Genomic DNA, 20,579 nt, shown 5'->3' with positions numbered 1-20,579 from the left:
TTGAAACTATTGAAAAGCATTTATTATATCTTTTTCTTACAATTTATGGCCCATTTGTTAAAGGAGTTAGAGTTGGAATTAGGATTGAGATAGAGGTGGGGTCTATTATACGTTATGTTTGATTTGAGAGATGGAGAAGGGATTAGGATGGGCTATGGGAAGGGTATTAGGATGGAAGCTTAAGACTTATTATTATAAAAATAATCCACCGAATTTTTTTTTTATATGTTGGGTATTTTTTTTGAACATTAATGTTTAACTTTTTATATTTTTTGTTAAGTAAAAATCATAATTTTATTTGTTTTATTTTTTTTCTATTTTTTAATTTTTTTTTACATGTTGAGTATTTTTTTTTGAACATTAATATTTAATGTTTTTGTATTTTTTTTAGTTGTTTTATTATTTTATATAAAAATAATTTAACAATTCCTACACCAACAACTATTATCAAAACAAACATAATTTTATTTAATTCTCTCACTAACAATCTCCTCACTATTAATCTTCTCATTATAAATTCTCTCTATTTTATATCTGAAAATAATATGTGATAATAAAATTTAAAAAAAAATAATTATTCCCATATTGGAGAATGTATATCTATATAATAAGGCACAAAAGTTTTTGAAAAATGTATCAAAATGTATGTGAGATACATTTTGATCCAATGGTTTACATTGCCTCATCTAAATTTCAATGGTGGAGATGTGTCCATTTCCCGCCCAAGCTTAAATGGCATCATCACTCTCTCTCTCTTCTCATCTCTCTTTCACAGATACATCTCTCTCCCTTCTCTCTTCCGTTTCTCTTGCGATGACCACATCTCTTCTCCCTCGCCGGAGACCCAATCCCTCATCTCAAGACATGGTAGGGCAACAGACCCATATCAAAATGCAGACCCATAGAGGAGATATTAGAGATCGGAAGCTCCATTTGCGAGCGACCTCTCGCGGAGTCCATTTTGTTTCAGCAACAGTTGCAGGATGGTGGCATCGGGGCGATTGGGCATTACACCTGGTTCTAGGGTTTTGAAAACCCCTCTCAGTGACGATGCGACCTGGAAACGCCTTCGAGAGGCAGAGTTCGATGAAGACTCCATCAGAAGAAGGGACAAAGCTGAGGTTTATCTAATTGATTTTTATATTTATTGATCTGTTTACATTTATTGATTTTTTTTTGTTTGTTTCTTTTATTGTAATTTATTGATCTTTATGTGAAAATCAAGAACATATACTCATATTTAAACAAAAAAAAGTTCATTTTGATGGGTTTTATTGGATTACTAGGAATTTCACTTATTGTGTTCATGATCAGATACATACATACATACAGAGAGCTCAAATCAAAGAGAAAAATTGTGGGTAGTAAAGAAGTAAATAAAAAAGTAAAGAATTACAAACAGAGTATTACAATTGTGGTAGGACATTTACAAACAGAGTATTACAATTACAAACAGAATGGTTTCATTCAGATTTCATTTATTATTTATTTTTTTTTTTAATTGTTGGGTTTTGATTGTTGTGAAATAGTAAATCTCCAATTTTTTTTTTCTTCCATTTAATTTATTATTAATTTTTTTTTGTTTTTTACTCTAATATTTTCTATTTGTGAAATCTTCAGAATCTCCATTTTGTGTCTGAATATGGCAAGGAAGCTACTGCTGGTTTGAAGGTAATTTCACATGCTTCCAACTCAACCTTTATTTCTCTTAGGCTTTTATCATTTCTAAATCTTTGAATGGGTTCTGTGAGTCTCCATCCTCCACCGTCGAGAGTTTGATGAGTTAGCCACCATGTCTTCACAAAGCAAACGCAGAGAGATGGATTTGATGAAACTGTAAATCTCCATAGTCAACCCCAACGATCCCCATCCCTTCCCCAAATCTCACAAAATCATCGTCAGGGTATCTTTTCATTTTCACTTTCTTCCATTTTCTCACCTGCCAAACTGCCTATTTTCAATTTTTCTCACCAGATTTTTTTTGGATTTTTCTTTTCAAGCGGCTGAGGCTGGGGATTACATGACTTGCTTTTGGGCCCTAGATCACAAGCCACAGTCTACGATCACCATTGATTTTGATTGGAAGACTGGTGTGGCTGCTAAGGATTGGACCAACGTTGCTAAGAAAGGCACAATCGATGTGAGTATCTATCTTTCTCTGTGTCTGCCTCTCTTGCTTTCTTTCTCTGTATGTTTGTGTTTTTTTTTTTTTTTTTTTTCATTCGCTAAGTTCCATTGATGTTGGGTTTGTGGTGATTTAGAAATTTTTTTAGTTTGTTGGTGACAATGAGCTTTGTGTTGCACATTTGAATGGGTGGTAAGGATTTTCCAATTAGTAATGTTTTGATTGGGGTAAATGGTGATGTTTTTTAGTTTGTTTCATGGTCTGCTGCTAAGTTTTTTTTTTTAATGTTTGATTTTATTTTGCTTTTTTGTTTTTAGGGGTTTTCCTGTTTGGTTGAAGTATGTTCCAGGCATCAGCAATCTTTCAAGGTCTCTCTCTCTCTCTCTCTCTCTCTCTCTCTCTCAAGATTAATCTAAAAAATTGTCCAAATGATGAAGGATAGAAGTTGTTTGAGTCTCAAGGTGGTCCTATCATCATCTCCCAGGTGTGGCTTTTTGTGTTTCTTTGCCTCTTTTTCTATAATAAAGTTTATTTTTATCTGAATTTGTATATCATGCAGTGGTTGCCTGAATACAGTGGCTATCTGAATTTGTATATCATAAAGTTTCTTTGCCTCTTTTGAAATAGTATAATAGCTTCGATAAAGCCGTTATATTTTCATACATCATGCAATGGTTACCTTATCAGGGGATGATTTCAATGCTTTTTTGTGAAGTAGATTGTTAAATTGATTATTAGGGGAAGATTTCAATGCTTGATTTTGGTTATTAATTTGATAGAACCTTTTGTAGGTCTCATAAGGAAATGTCTCTGAAGATGATAATAACAGCTTTTGGCATTTGAGTTCTACTTGGCTTTTGAAAAATCTTGCATCGATTAGTTTTGAGCATAACTAAAAATAATACATAAGTTCTACTTGGCTTTTGTTCCAAATGGATATTTTGCTCTCTGTTTTTGGTGAAACCACGGTTGGTTTCTTCTTATTTGGGCTGTCATTCTCTCTCTCAATTTGGGTTTATTTCCTGTTTTTGTTGATATTGTATGGCGACTGTGGTTTTAGTAATTGAAGGAATTTATACTTATTTGCAATGTTTATAGTTCTTTCCGAAAAATGAGAGTGCAGAAGACTGAGTCTAACTTCTTTAGTTCTTTGTTTACATTAGCAAAATGAGGTGTTCCCTTCTCTCTCTTTTTTCCTCTCCCATTTTCTCTTTGTTTTTGTTTACCTCTGAAGGAATTTGTTTTTGTTTTTGTTTACCTCTGATGAGGTGTTCAATTTTTTGACTGCTGTTGGGAAAGAGTCGATTGTTCTCTCACCTTCAGTTCAATTTCAGTTCAATTTTATTTGGTATTTTCAGTTCAAATTTATTTGGGCCGTCATTGTCTCTCTCAATTTGTGTTTATTTCCTGTTTTTGTTGATGTTGTATGGCGACTGTGGTTTTAGTAATTGAAGGAATTTATACTTCTTTGCAATGTTTATAGTTCTTTCCGAAAAATGAGAGTGCAGAAGACTGAGTCTAACATTGTGCTTAATTTGTCACCTGAAAACAGTCAGAATGGAAAGTTCAGCTATGGTTATGCAAGCTCCCCTGGAAAAAGGTCTACAATGGAAGATTTTTATGAGACAAGAATTGATGGTGTGGATGGAGAGATAGTTGGTCTCTTTGGAGTTTTTGATGGTGTGTATTTCTCTCTCTCTCTCTGCCATCCACATAACCTTTGGTTTCCTTGAAGAAATAATGTTATTGATGCATAGTAGACTATGTTTGCTAAATGTGAATAATTATAAGTTATATTTGATATTGAAGTACTGATAAAGGATTCTACATACAGTTCCTCATGCAAATATGTCTCTGCCTCTGTCCGTCTGTTGTCTGTTATCTCTTTCTCTCTCAATGATTGAATAAATGGATTACTTTTATAAAAAAATGTTTCTGGTGGTTGCATAAGCATTCACTTATTGGCTTTGGATTGAATCAATCTAATGGATTGTTATACTTCAGAATCATCCAGATAGATAGCTATCAATCATAGATAGCCAACAGATAAATAGCTATACTGGTTTGTTTATCCCAATTCACAATCAATCTGCAAACCAAATTCACAATCAATCAATCTATAAACATTTCAGATTAAAGTATAGTTATTTGTAGTTATTTCTCAAACAGATAGCTATACTTTGAGTGGTACTCAAGTTGATTGTTTGAGAAATAATTTGCCACAGTACCAGTCAAGAGAACACCATTTTGAACTAAGATCTATGTATGATCTATGTCAAGAGAACACCATTTTAGTTCAACTCAAACAAACTAAAGTTTAGCTATCTGTTTAGAATTTTAGTTTAGCTATCTTGACATAGATCATACATAGTTTAGCTATACTTTAGTTCAACTCAAACAAACTTTAGTAGTGATTGATTTTAATAACACCATTTTTACCTAACTTCTTGGAAATCACCATTTTGAGCTTCTCGCGAGGTTGTTTTTCTTTTTGATTATTTGTTTTTATTGATTGATTAATAACATATTTTGTATAAGCTATTTTTTTTTATTATTAATAGTTAGTATAGAGTATGTGTGTGTTCAAATTGTGAGATGGGTTTTTATATTTGGTTAAACATTCTGGAGAGTAATTGAGTAATTGAGGGAATTACTGACTTCTTTCAGTTAGCAATGGGTTTAGTTATGAGTTTTTGAATTTTGGTTCGAAGCTCTTGCAAGTTTGATGATCTTCACAATCTTCTCTTTGTTATGTTTCTTTTTCATTTTTTATTTATGTAGCTTTCAATTTATTTGGATTGGTGCTTATAAACCTTAAACTGATATGTATTTGTTTTTCTTTTTTGTGTTGTCAGGCATGGGTCTTGACATTAGATTTATATCCAGTAGCACACTCAATTAAGTAGAATTTGGGACCATCACTTAACAATGCCCTTTTATTTCATTTTTTATTTTATTTTAGTTCATTTAATTTTTAATTTTATTTATTTATTTATTTTTCCATTACTTGCAAGTGCATTTTAGAAAGGAGCTTCATGAAATATAAAATTCAGTTCTCTTACAGGTGAGGACTTTGATTGTGAAAGTTGTTATCTGTCATACAAAAACTGGTATGTATAGTTGATCGCTCCTCTCTTGCTGTAATCATCCATTTCCTTTTATTTCATTTTTTATTTTATTTAATTTTTAATTTAATTTATTTATTTTTCCATTACTTGCAAGTGCATTTTGGAAAGGAGCTTCATGAAATATGAATTCAGTTCACTTACAGGTGAGGATTTTGATTGTGATTGGTGTTATCTGTCATACAAAAACTGGTATGTATAGTTGATCTCTCCTCTCTTGCTGTAATCATTTGCTTCTGATATGGCATATTTAAGGATCCCTCTAATAATCTACTTTAGTAATTGCAATTCCGTATAAAGATTTACCTTACTCCCATTACATGTCGGTGGAACATGATGAAGTCCAGTCCCACTAATCTCCTTGCATGTGGGCTTATGCCTGAAACCTGAACTTTGGTGGTGCTTCTTAACGTTCAAGTCGTTAGAAGAGTGTAAGAATAACCTAAACTCTTACATTAGGAAAAAATACACAGACACTCTCCAGGTTTTGCTTTAAAGTTAATGATTTTAGTGTAAACTATTTTAATGATTTGGTTGGTGAGAAAGTGTGGGAAATAGTAAAGAAAGTGAAATTTGGGTTTCCTTTGGCTAATAATTGGTTACTATGTTTAGTTGCTCTGAAAGTTGGGATTGTGTTCACTGAATTGAAAAGATTTGGACTCATCAATGCAACTAACTATTAGAGTGTTGATGATCTTAATTGAATTGGGTTGTTGGACTATTTGTCGATTTGTTCAATTTTTAGGTATTTTTCTTAATTGACTTGGGTTATTTGTTCGATTTGTTCTTAATTGACTTGGGTTATGTTTAGGTATTTAGATTGTTCTGAAACACACAAGTTTGGTTCAACTTGATGCCATTTTAGTTTATGATATTCTCTTTCTGTAATTTTGATTTTTAGTTTTATTTTGTGGAGAAATTGTATCATTTTTTTTATTGTTATTGGATTAAATAAAATTGTATCTCTTTCAATAAGCCTATGTTCTTTTGTCTAATCTTTTGTGATTATTTAGCAGTAAGTATTGAACCCAAGAATTTTAGTTTTATGATCTGGGTTTGGTGTGATTTTAGGGAGAGGATCTGGGTGTGATGTTTTTATTGGGGCATTTTTTAAGTGGTTGTTCTTTTGGGACTTTTTTTAGGTTGCCAAGTTTCCAAAGTCACCTGTAGTTTGGCCCTCATTTTGATTTTTGTTTTTCTAAACCTTAAATCAAAACACCTAGAATATATTAGAATCATGTTGTTGTACAATTTATACATAACCCATTTGGTTTAGCCAATATCTATTGGTCCAATTTTAGCCAATATCATGTTGTTGTACAGTTTATACATAACCCATTTGGGTGTGATATTGGAATCATGTTGTTGTACAGTTTATACATAACACATTGAGCCAAATGTTTTAAAATGGCTGACTTGGAAACACCCACAAGTCTACTATGGAATGAGTAGTAGCTGCTGTTCTGTGGATTGTGGTTAACACTTTGGTTCTCTCTTTCATTTATTCATCTAATATTTGCATTTGTATCATTTGGTGGTAATATTTGCTATGGAGTTTTGTAGGTATTCTAGGTGATTCTCAATCATTTTGATTCTCTATCATTTGTATCATTTGTGTTTTTCTATATGTTCAAGAAACCGATATGGGTTTGTGTTTCCTTCACTATAAGAAATTACACTTTTGGCGACTAAATTTGGTGACCAAAATAAATTTGGTCGCCAAAAGTGTCATTTTTGGCAACTAAAAAATGTTAGTCGGCGTTGGTTCAAAGTTTAGCTACTATATTAATTTAGTCAAGATATGCTATTTATTGGCGACTAAAAAAAATTTAGTCGCTAAATATTAAGTAATAGGCGACTAAAAACCTATTAGTTGGTGATAGTCTATATTTTAGGCTATGAAAAATTTAATTTGATTGTCGTATACAATTATTTGCCGACGAAAGAAAGTTTAGTTGTCAAAGACCATGCATATTTTTAGGTTATTCTTTGCCGACCAAAGAATTTCGTTGCCAAATATGAGCTTTTCGTGACTAAAAAAATGTAGTAGTCATATAATAGCTGTTCCCGGGAAGTTAATATCTCATTTTTAACTGCTTAATCATTGTTAGAAGCATTATTTTCATTTATTTCCCTTTTGAACTAGAAAAGAGGTAGTAGTCATACTCATACACGAGGAAATACAGTTGTTTCAGTCTTATTCAAATATGAATTTAAGAAAATATTAAGACCTTTATATGGCCGATCTACTATGAGTGGTTTTATAATTTGAATATTTTATTATATAAAAAAATTTGGCGACCATTTTTTATAAGAAAAATTAGATCGATTTTATAATCATGGCTTAGTATTCGTTGTAATGAAAATCCCTGTTCATGCTCTACTTTTCATGGAAGTAGCCTCTTCTAATCTTTCATCTCTGGTCATATCAGATCGCTATGACATTACCATTCTGCCGCATAAGATATCCATCCATTCTTTCATGAATTGTGGTGCAACATGTCCATGGATGATAAAACCAGAATGTGTTATATTCGTATGTGTATCCATCCATTCTTTCATGAATTGTGGTGCAACAACAACAACTACCCACATTATCAACCTCTCCAGAATAGATGTGTATGTGTTATATTTTCTGTAGTCAATTTCTTAGTTTCTACCATTTCTATATCCAAAAACTAATCTCTTTTTTTGTTTCTCTAAAAAATAAAAAATTAAATGATGAGCTTATTTGAGATTCTACTACTCTCTCTCTTACCTAATTCGAAAACAACCTCTCCAGAACAGAATGATTATGTAGTTTTATCTGTTTGGTATTTTTCCACTTTTTTTTTTTTTTTTCTATTCAATTTTTTTTTGTTCGGCCCAGGTGATATATCTTAAGACACGGGTTGTATTCTAATTCTAACGATAGCCAAATTTTTGTTTGGCCCAAGAGTGATATATCTTCAAGTTTGTTGGTGGAATTAAGGTCTTGATCATCATTTATGTTGGTGGAATTTATTTTGCAATTTATATGTTAAGTTTTATTAATCTGGGTTTGAGTTGTTTGAAGTGTGATAAAATTACCGGTTTTGTTTGTGCATATCAACTCCAATTTTGTCGTTTCTATTGCATTTGTGTTTGTGTTCATAAAAATTAATTCAAAAACTTGGCAGAAAGTTTGTAATCTCTAGGTTTGTGTTTATTTATGTGCGTGAGAATATGTATTTTATCTTTCAAGTTTTATTTTTCCCTTTTTTGATAAATTTCTTGACCCACAACAATGGTTGAAACAGCGTAGAGAATACCCTAAAAGTTCCATGGTCATCTTCTCCATTTATTCATTAGATCCAAAGCTCACAAACCCGTGGGACTAAAAGAGGGGTGGATTCTGCGAAGGTACTCAACTTTTTAAATTTTTCTATTTTATTTTTTATTTTTATATAGCCGTTTTGTTTGTTTTTTTTTTTTTTTGGACAGAGGATATTCACTCTCTTCAGTTACATTGCTGGATGGATGTTTTTGTGGTCGTTGCATTATTGTTCCAGTCCCTTGATCTAATTTCACGGTGTGTTCATTTGAGCAAACCAAATGGATAGTTAAGAGTTATTTGATTTTTTTTTAAAAATTTTCATCTGAGCAAACCAAATGCTTGGGTTCTATTGGGAGTTAAATTGTTCAATCTATTTTTAGTTTACAATTTTTTTTATTTAAATTTAATATTATCATCTATGACTTAAGGAAACAGAGAGTCTTCGTTTGAGAAGAGAGAGGAACGGGGGGGATATCAGTCGGTGAGAGAGAGAGACAGTTGAGAAGATTAATGTTTTACAGTATTTGGGGGAGAGAGACTAAGGTAATAGAGAAGAGGAGATAGAGTGGGTGAGAAAATTGAGAGATTGCAATTTGGGGGAAGTGCAATTTATCTTGGCAAGATTTTTCTTAACTTTCACTCACCTGTGATTGGTCAAGAAAGGAAAAAATAAAAATAAAAATATATGATTGGTTTACATCATTTTGGGAGTCATAGAGGTTCTTAATTTTGGGGGTTCTTGAAATTTATTTGGGTTACTAACAAATTGGTGTTTCATTCAAGTTTCATGTCTTCATTTAGGAATTTTTTTCCTTCCTGTGAATTCATTACCTATTCTTTGAAAAGAAAAGAAAAAAAAAAACAAAAAAAAAAAGCAAAAATTTGAATATATTCCTCTTTAATTTTGATTTATATTTTAATCGCATCATTAATTGTACCGTGCCTTTAGGCACGGGCATACGCTAGTACTTTTATATTATGTGTGGATAAGTTCACAGAATCTATGATGATGCGTGATGACTGACCGTTGGCCTAAAAGTGCACTCTTATCTTCTTTGTTTTGGCTCAAATATTAAATTTTTCTAGAAAAGTAGTTATAAAATTTGAGTCATGAAAGAGTAGTTGCAAAATGTCCCAAAATTTGAAATGGAGATTGTCGGTTTAGGCGATGTTTGTCACGTGAGGTTGGAGTTATTTTAGTCCAAAAAAAAAAAAAGAAACAAAATAGGTTAAAAAGTCAATAAGATAAAATATAACATCTAAACTATAATTGTTTTATTTTTTCTCTCACAAAATTAAAAAAGTCAAAAAGCTAATCCTAAAGTCAAAAAGCTAATCCTAAATGAGACTTTTTAGTCTAGACTAAAATAATCAAAAAACTAATCCACTTCTCAAATAAAGGCTTAATTTCTTCTTGTGAGTTCACTTCATGAATGAATCATAATCTTAGAAGAAAAATGCCTAAGACCCCCAATGGGGGTCACTGGGGGGGGGTCCTGCGTGTAGGAAGGTGATTGGCCCAAAAAAAAAAATTGTTTTTTTTTTTTTTTTTTTGATTTCAACGAATGGGGTGACGCCACGTCACTGGGGGTCTGAAGCACGGCCCATCTTAGAATTCATATTTTGAGCAATTTTCTGATCCCTTCTTTTGGTTTTGTGGACTAGCTAAATTTTCCTCTTTTGGGTAGATGAGTTTTGAAAAATGAATAATACACATATTTTCATTAGTCTAAAACTATGAGTAATAGTGCTATATTTAAAAGTTATGCCAACTCCACTTGGACTTGTGGCCTTCACAATTTAAAATAAATTAAAATGTGCAAGAATAAAATTGGACTAATAAGTTTTAGGACTAAAGCTATACTTAGTTTTATTTAAGGCTTTGAAGTGAAGAATTTGGAATTGGATTGAGACTTAACATTTATTTATTTAAAGAACATAATGGGGGTGGTGGCAGCTCAAGCTTGGCCATCACACAAGGCTTTGAAGTGAAGAATTTGGAAATTGGATTGAGACTTAACATTTATTTATTTAAAGAACATAATGGGGGTGGTGGCAGCTCAAGCTTGGCCATCACACACAAGGTTTTAAAAATTGGATCGGACCGGCCGGTTCGACCGGTTGAACCGTCGACCGGTCGGGGTTCCGGTCCGGATGGACCCTCTAAACCGGCCAGAAATGAAAACCGGCATTTTTAAGGAGAATCGGAAAAATCGGCTGTTGGACCGGCGAACCGGTCGACCTGGAGCTGGTTCGCCGGGTTGATCCAGATCAGAATTTTTTTATTTTTTTTTATTTTCTTTCTTTTCTCTCTTTCTTTCTTATTATATATATATATATATATATATATAAAATATAAGAATATAAGAAAATTTTAATTTGAAATTCTTTTTCAAGAGTCTCCTCTTATGAGGAATCTCATTAAGAGCTTAATGAAATTATTGTGAAAGTCTTCACCTATTTATAAGAAAAAAACTCTTTCAAAAAAATTCAAGAAATCCATGTGGGATTTAATCAAATGTATTAGAGGGAATATTGAAAATTTGATATCCCTCCAAAATTTTTGCTCTCCTTTTAATCAAATTATTTGAATTAAAATCACATAGAGAGAATATTAAATATTTGATTTCATCTTCCAAAATTGAAATTAATAATATTTTAAAATATATTATTATATTTTTCAGTAAAAAAAATATTAAGACAAATATTTAAGATAATTTAATATTTTTAATATTTTAAATTTATAATTTTATTACTTATATTTTTAATTAAATATAATTTTAATATATTTATTACGTCATGGTTCGATTCCGGTTCAACCGTCGGTGACCCGTCCACCCGATCCCTTTTCCAGTTCGTTCACCGGTCTGGTTTTTAAAACATTGATCACACAAATTGTTATATGCAAGTTGAGAAATATTTATTGTGTTTCCTTGTCTCTCTTGTTTAGTACTGTATAAGTCCATCTTCGTTTTTTTGTTATCATGCTATTTAGGGGGGGGCATACGGTTATCCGACCCGCCCAACCCTACCCGACACGCAGACCTTTGGGCGGTTTCGCAAACACGTTAGGGTCGGGTGCGGTTTGGATTATGGTTGAATTTCGGGTTGCGAGCGGGTTACAGGTTTAAATCGAACCCTCCCAACCCGCCGCTTAAACAAATTTATATATATATATAAAATCTGAGCTGTTGATCTTCATCTTTATTCTTTAGTATAGCAAAAAAAAAAAAAAAAAAAAAACCCTAATCTCTCACAATCAAACACATTACGCCTCCATTTGGGAAGTGGGTTGGCTTTTTGACTTTTTGGCTATTTTAGCCTGGGCTAAAAAGCTTGGTTTGGGAAGGATTTTTTGACTTTTTGACTTTTTTGACTTTTTTTGTGAGAGAAGAGTGTAATGATTGTGGGTTGGATGTGATGTTTTGTTTTTTGTGGCTAAAATAGCCTATTTTATCTTTTGTGGCTAAAATAGCCAAAAAAGCCCACTTTAGTTCTTCCCACAACTGGAGAGAGCTAAGCCCATTTTCTCTCATCTCATATCAGTCTCTCTCTCTCTCTCTCTCTCTCTCTCTCTCTCTCTCTCTCTTTCTCTCTCTCGTTTTTCATCGCATCAATCACAACTCTGCTTTTAACTTTGCTTTCTCATCGCCGATCAACCTCTGGTTTGTTATCGCACCAATCGACCTTTGGTTTCTCATCGCATCGATCGATCTCTGCTTTATCATCGCAACTCTGTGCGCAGCTTCACTTCGAATCTCACTCTCTTGTGCTTCGCAAGATCGACTCTGTTCTGTAACTCACAGGTAAGATTCTGCTCTGCTCTTCAGATCTGTCTGTCTGGTCTCTGTCTACTCTCCCCGGTCTCTGTTTTTTTATTTTTTATTTTATGCAATCAGATGTGTAAGCAATAGATCCATGTTAAATCTGTTAAATTTGTGTTAAATCAGATGTTTTTATGCAATTTTTAGATGTATATGCAATCAGATTTTTTTTTTAAAATCTGTGTTAAATCTGTTATTCAATCTGTGTATGTAATCTGTGTTAAATCTCTGTTTTTTTTTAGATTTGTTATTCAATTTGTGAGATATGTGATTGAATCTGTTATTAATTATTAATTATATATGTTATTGAATTTGTAATTAGATATGTTATTCAATGTGTTATTCAATCTGTTGAATCTGTAATTATTTAAATTATGTTAAATCTGTAATTATTAATTATGTTGAATTTATAATTAGTTCTGTTTATTTAAAAAGATTGATTGATGATAAATATATTCTTGTTGCTAGGTTTTTGGGAGAAATCCACATGTTGTAGGAGACTTTAAATTACAAGGTGTTGTTAATAGACCTGCTTATGTGTTCTCCAGCTTCTCATACAAGCTAACATATAGATTAATGTGTCCAATTCATGACACAACAAAAAATTTGTAATGTAAATTATGCAATTTGTTGAATTTGTAATGTAAATTATGCAATCAGATTTTTTTGAAATGTAAATTATGTTAAGCAATCAGATCTGTTTAGTGTTTATGCAATCAGATTTGTTTGGTTGTCATTTTTAAATCTGTGATTGGAATTAAATCTATTCATTTTTGAATCTGTGATTTCAATGGTGATTTGTTTCAATGGTGATTGCATTTCTATTTGGAATTATTGAAATTGGATTTGTAATTTTTGTCATCCAGTTTAAATGGAGGATAGTGTTCAATCTCACACAATTAATCTTTTACCTCCGGAATCCTCTAATTCTCAAATGAATCCCCCCTTGGCCGAACCTGAACTTGAACCTAAGCCTCCTAGACCCCCAAAGAGAAAGAGTGAGAGTGGAGGGGGGAGAGCACCATCTATAGTTTGGGATCATTTTGATAAGGTTTTTGGGACCGATGGAAAGCATAAAGCCGTATGCAAATATTGCAAGAAATAGTATTTGGCTGACTCTAGACTTCATGGGACTAGCAATTTGAGGAGTCATACACCCAATTGTAAAGAATATCCAAATAGGGATCAATATGGTCAACAAACATTAAATCTTAAACCGAAACAAAATGAAGAGGGTGTTGAGGTTGTAGCAACAACATTTAATTTTGATGCTTGTAAAAGGTTTCTTACGGAGATGGTTGTCATTGATGAGTTGTCATTTAGATTTGTGGAGGGAGTTGGGTTTAGAAGATTTTGTAATGTCATGCAACTGAAATTCACACCAATCCCCTCTCGTCATACCATATCTAGAGAAGTGTTTAACATATTTAAGAATGAAAGAGATAAGTTAAAGAAGGCCATAAAGGGTCGTAGAATTTGCTTTATTACGGACACTTGGACATCTATTCAGAATTTGTGTTACATGTGTTTGACTACTTATTTCATTGATGATAACTGGAAACTTCAAAAAAGAATCATAAATTTTCAACAAGTTGAAGATCACAAAGGAGAAACATTGGGTAAGAAAATTGAGTCGTGTTTGATTGAGTGGAACATTGATAGCATATTCACTTTAACAGTTGATAATGCTAGTTCTAATAATCTTGCCATTCAATATTTGAAAACAATAACCAAATATTGGAATGAGACTATTTTGCAACATGAGTTTATTCACATGCGTTGTTGTGCACATATTCTTAATCTCGTTGTGAGTGATGGGTTGAAAGAAATGGACGATTCTATTGCCAACATTAGACTTGCGGTGAGACATGTGAGGTCTTCTCCTCATAGGCATGATACTTTTAAGAAGTGTGCAGCCATACTCAAACTTGATTCAAAAGCTCTTGTATGCGTAGATGTACCAACTAGGTGGAACTTTACCTATTTGATGTTGGAGGCCGCTAAAAAGTATGAGAAGGCTTTTAACCGCTTGAAGTTTGTGGATTCTAATTTTGAACCTTATTTCAAGGATGTTGATGGTGGCATAAAAAGAAGTCCTAGTGAGTTGGATTGGAAAAAATGTAGATTGTTTTTGAGGTTTCTAAAATTATTTTATCTTGCAACTAAGAAGTTTTTGGGGTCTCTCTTTGTTACTTCCAATGCTTTTTACAAAGAAATGTTTGTTATTGAAAGCAAAATTAACCAATTAATTTTGGCGGAGGATGATACTTTGAGCACAATGGCAAAGACTATGAAACAAAAGTTTAGCAAGTATTGAGAGGGATGGAAGTAAAATCAATTTGTTATTGTATGTTGCGGTTGTTCTTAATTCTACCAAAAAAATGACATACTTGGAGTTTTGCTTTTCAAATTTATTTCTTGGAGATACTAAGGGTTGTTTGAGTTATTTGTATAGCCATTATGTCACACTTTATCCTTCAAATGAGAAACTTCCAAGTGTGAGTGAAGTTGTGAATATGGTGGAAGATGATGATGATCCTTATTCTTTGGTTGACTCCCAATTTAATTCTTATTTGGAGGGGCGATGTACTAATGGATCTAAGTTGGAATTGGAACAATATTTGTCCGGGTTGAACATTTTGCAAAGAATCAAATATTTGAGATTTTAGATTATTGGAAGGTGAATGTAACCAAATATGAAGTGCTATCGCAACTTGCAAGGGATGTGTTGGCCATGCCTATTTCTATTGTTGCGTCGGAGTCAGCTTTTAGTACCGCGCGGAGGGGGGGGGAGTTGCGTATTCTTGACCCATTTCGTAGTTCACTCTCGCCTTCTATGGTTGAAGCTCTTGTATGTACTCAAAATTGGCTTCGAAGCAACCTTCCAATTTCTCTTCGAAAGGCGATGGCTGATGTGGAGGAATTTGAGCAATATGACTCGAGTAATATGAGAATTTATTTATTTTCATTTTTATTTGTATTGTTCATTTTCTAATGTAAGTTTTATTGATCTTCTCTTGTTGACTCTTAATTAGGTACTTTGGAGTCATGCTCATCTTTAAGTTCAACCTATAATGTTGATGCTAATACTATAATTGAACTCTAATCCATTTGCTCATTGGTATATTTTTCATTACTTTATTCTTTTATACTTTTTTTGTCAAAGGAATTATGAAGATTGAAGATTAATTTTTTTCTGTTTTTCAGTTTATTTTTGTGCAGGGTTCAACAACCAAATACATTGAATTGAAATTTTTAGAACTTGGATGTGATTCATGATGATGGAGTTTTGAGATATTGTGTTGCAAGTTTTTTTATTTTATTTGACAACAATTTTATTTTTTTTTCCTTGCATTTTGGATGAATGTAATAGTTAATGAAATTTGAATGATTTTATTTTAATTTTGGATGAATGTAATAGTTAAGCTTAGGATTTTGAATGAGTTTATTTTAATTTTGTATTATTGGGTAGTAGTAGTAGTAGATGAAGAATGTTGAGAAAGTAGTTGAAGAATGAGATTTATGATTTACCTTAGGATTGTAAATGATTTTACTTTAATTGTATTGTTGGGTAGTAGATTAATTTTGAATGATTTTACGATTTTAATGATTTGTTTGTGTTAGAAATTGATTTTGAATGATTTGTAAGTTTTAATGATTTAATTATTAATGTTGAAGCATTTTAGAAAATTGGAAGAAAATGACCTAAAATAAATATTTACAAAATGGGAAAAAAAAATTCAAAAACTAATTTTTAGAGGGAAAAATTCAAAAATTCAAAATGGGGAAAAATTCAAAACGCAAATCACCCGCAACCGCCCACACATCCGCAAACCGCATTGCGAGCGGTTGCGGTTTGACTTTTTTTCAAACCGCAGAGGTGCGGGTGGGTCAAAACTGAACCGCAAACCGTACAAAATCGATCCGCGAGCACCCCAAATGCTATTCGACTTAGAATCATGCCATTGTTTTGTGGTGTTTTATTGTTTTTAGGGTTATTGATGAGTGAGGATTGTTAATATTTTAAATATACAACAATCTTTGTAATTTCAAAATTTAAAACTAACATAATTTTCATAATGCAAGAAGTAAATAAACTAGATTTGTTATGCAAAACTTTCCACCTATAATTGAAAACAATCTCAATATTAATCAAAAAGTCTTTTCTTTCTTGACCCTTTCTTTTGAATGCATTAAAATTCAAACATTGATGACAACCAATTTCCTTTTACAATTATAAATACACTTACCCATCAAAGTAAGAAACTTGAAAACTTTTTCTCTTATTTATCAATTAAATAAAAGCTTGTAGCTAAAGCTATGGAATTACCATCCTATTAAACTCATAACTCATATGTGTCATATCATGTGACCTATTGTAATGACTAAATAAATAAATTTAATGAGTATTAAGTTGTCAAGTGATAATTTTTAAAATGTGATCAACCTTAACTCATTTATCTTTTAATTTTTATCGTTAAAGAGTTCCTTTCAGTTGGACAAATCGTAAGATTAAGATTTGACCCAATGAATAAGGTGCTCCCTTATCAAGGTGTGATACTTGAATTCGAATCTTACCTATTGCATAATGAAACTTTTCCTTATTTTTTTCAAACTTAACTTGTTCTTATAACTAATGATATTCAGAACCTGCAACAGACGATTTGAGTCTTTGGTGAACAGCGAACAAAGACCCTTTGATCTTAGAGAGAGAAAATGGAAGGAGAGCTTTAAGATTTTTTGTATTGCTTACTTTGTGCCTTTTCTCATTTAGCCTATGTTAATTGTGTATACATCAGTAACAATTAATTAGTCAACTTCAAACTGACTTTTAGGGTACGTTTGATTAGTAAGATTATAGTATAAAATTTAGATTGTTAGTTTATGGACTTACAATCTTGTTTGATTGTAAATTTTATTAACTGAATCACATGTATGGTAGACATTCCATTCGACGAAATTGAAAATTTTTTAATATTGAAAGAGATTGGAGATTATAATTTCAAGTATGAAAGAAAAATAAAATAAAATGAATATATAATAAATAGTTTATCTCACTAATTTAATTGAATAACTAATTGTACACTAATTTATAGAATTATTAATCATTTCACTATTAATTGTGTTAATCAAATAAGGCCTTAGTAGATTAAATTAGGAGTGGTTTAGGTTCATTTTATGGCCCTTATTGTTTTTAGTTTGAGCGGAGTTCTATTCATGAAGCAAACCGGAAAATGAATATAATTGGGAAAAGATTGGGCTCAAATGGCTGCTTAATAATGGCCCAATTTCATCTCTAAGGGATAAGCTTTGATCTCTTAATAAATGGATGTTGTTTTGGAACTCTAGGTTGAGAATTTATGGACCATCAATTGGATGTATTAATTGGGCCAATAGTGTCAGGGGTCGATTCTAACAAAGTGCACATAACCTTGATTGGATTTAACTTGTCTCTAATCCAAAATCTGGATTGGAGGTATTGTTCGGACCTGCTCATCACAAGTTCTATTTTAATGATTCAAATTATTCAGTTTATAAGGATATATGTATATATCATCAATGAAAAAATTTAGAACAATCAGATAACCAAAACCTCTTCATTTTATTGCGTTTGTCTCCAAAATAAATTGTTTATTTTCGAAAACACATTGGTTGTCCATTATTTTTTTTTGAAACAAATGTGATAAAATGAAGAGACAATTTAAATTTTTTCATGAATTATATACATGCAAAGTTTTATAAAATGAACGGTTTGAATTATCAAAACGGGACTCATGATAAACCCTACATCCTGAATAACACTTCTAGTCTAGATTTTAAACTGAAAAGAAACTTAATCTGTCTTGATTAAGATGGAAAACACCATTCATGTCTTAAAAAAAACTCTGTGCCTAGTCCTAGTGGACTTGAGCAACCAATGAGACGAGAAGTTTTGTAAAATATTTTAACGGATTAGATAAATTAATCAACAATGGTTTTGGTGTTATTTACATTTCATCTAAATGAATCTTTTTACTGAATTTTTTGTTCCAAAATGTTATGTGCAAAAAAATTGGTGTTTTGACCATTTGTAGGACAGAGATTATCTAATGATGAAAAGCATAGGTTGCGTTTGGTAGAGTTTTATAATTATGATTTGAGAATATGACTTGTATTTTAAGTTTATGAGTTTTGGAATTATGATTTGAGTATAGAAAATTTATTTGGTGAAAAAGTTTTGAATTGAGTGGGAAATTTTTGATGTGGCATATGATATGTGATACAAAAACTTAAAACTTATAACCAAACACACAATTTAAAAATCTATGAAAAGCTTATAATTTTTTTAAAAAAAATTTCAAAAATATTGTTTTATTAAAAATATAAAAAAAACAATAGTGCCGATTGCAAAAAAAAAAAAAAAATCTGGTAGGATGACTGGCCGAACATTCGGTGGGACGACCGGTTATGCCAAATTTCAAAAAAAAAAAAAAATCGGCTTGACATAGAGTGTTTTCTACAGAGTTTTCTATCTAAAAATATGATTTGCAAATCCTATCCAAACATGATATTAGAATGTGTGGATAGAATTATAATTTGAAAATACAACCAAACAGAGCCTTTTCAATGGCAAGTTGTTCTTGTTATTTACTTTGTTATATACAATAATTACTAGAAAAATAAGAAGTATGAAATTAATTGCATTTTAATTGTTTTATATTTAAGTATTCCCCCATAAGAGATATGTTAGTATTATGCATAATTATAAATAGATAAGGTGACCTGTTTCCAATAATTATTATTTCTAACGTAGGTTATCTTGACTTAAGATGTAAGAATTATTAGAATTTGGTGGATTGATGTGTCTAAATGAGAAAGCATAAAATAAGAGATGATTCTCAATTTTTATAAATCAATAAATTTGTAAGATAAATATGTTTCAATTAGGAAGGTTGATTAATATATAGTTGTCCCTTTTTTTCTTTTTCTTTTTTAACATCATATATAGTTTTGTCTTGAAAATCAGAAGGTAAAGACTATAAAGTAGAGGCTATTGTCAACTTTGGTGGGAAAAAATGTACCACCCAAAGTTCTAAAAAAAATACATTTTACACCCTCACTTTACCATAAATTTTATCGTTGCGTTAACATCAAAAAATAGTCGATTATGGTCAAGTCTCGTTCAATTGATTATGATCTGCTAATTTTGGTCTGTTGATTCAGATCACGACCATCTTAAAAAATTTACTATGGCCATAATTATATTATTATTATTATTATTATTATTATTATTATTATTTATGTTACTGTTTTGTGCAACCTCAAAGCATGTAAAGGACCATGGGTGTTCATGGTATGGTAGAAGATGTTGGCATTTTTTCATAGAAATACAAGAAAAATATATCAAATAAACCAAATAGAAATGACAAAACAATTATAATTATTATTTTATTATTAAAGAATGAAATATACAATAAATTATAGAACTAAAAAAACACAAGAATGAACTAGATTACACTATGGAATATATTATAAGATAGATTCAAATGGACATATAAAACAATATATGAGAAATTATTTAAATTTAAAACTTTGAAGAATAAAAGATAAATGATGCAAACCGAAACTTGTGTGATATCATGATTTCCTTAAAACATATTCACCGCCTCCTGTTGGATGCTGGAGGCACGTCGGCGTTTGTCTCCCAAGATACGACAGTCGAACCCAGCTAATACAGAAGCACCTTCTGAATAGCTTTGTCGAACTTGACAATGGATGCACTCTCTCTAACAAGAACCAAAGAAGAGGCTAACAAAAGAAGATATGAAAAAATTTCTTTGATGTAAAAAACCATCTCCAACTTTTTATCTAACACCATCTCATTTTCCATCACAAAACCTTTCTAAAACAACCTACTGAGTTGGAGGAAAAATGTCTCTATTTATATTAGTAAGGGAGAGCCTTATCCATGAAGGCTAACATCAATGGAGTCATCAAAAGCCATTAACCAAGGCCATCTAGCCATTAGGGCTAGAGTTACAAAGGTTGAAAACCTATGACCACTAATATGGTCATCAACTCCATCGTCAAAAGATGAGAGTTACAAAGGTCTTCACCTCTTATGTGCTTAATATATACAAATAAATATGTATATAATGATGTTTGAATAAACCAACTAGATGGGTCACAAAATGGATACTAATGTTGGGTCAAACTCGATCCAAACCCAA

General features: G+C 31.6%; 1 long non-coding RNA gene across 1 annotated transcript; it reads left to right on the top strand.

Annotated features, from left to right (window-relative positions):
- Window positions 1–1,983: 1,983 nt before the first annotated feature.
- Window positions 1,984–6,156, top strand: LOC114291621 (uncharacterized). Its single transcript, XR_014341339.1, has 4 exons — window positions 1,984–2,140; window positions 2,443–2,609; window positions 3,678–3,805; window positions 5,190–6,156. It is a non-coding gene; the product is annotated as an uncharacterized LOC114291621 (long non-coding RNA).
- The last annotated feature ends 14,423 nt before the right edge of the window (window positions 6,157–20,579 follow it).

The sequence above is a fragment of the Camellia sinensis genome, chromosome 1, assembly GCF_055761805.1.
Source record: "Camellia sinensis isolate YWXY chromosome 1, ASM5576180v1, whole genome shotgun sequence".
NCBI classification, from domain to species: Eukaryota; Viridiplantae; Streptophyta; class Magnoliopsida; order Ericales; family Theaceae; genus Camellia; species Camellia sinensis.
Note: the sequence above shows the minus strand (reverse complement) of the source record. Positions and strands in the feature narration are given on the sequence as shown.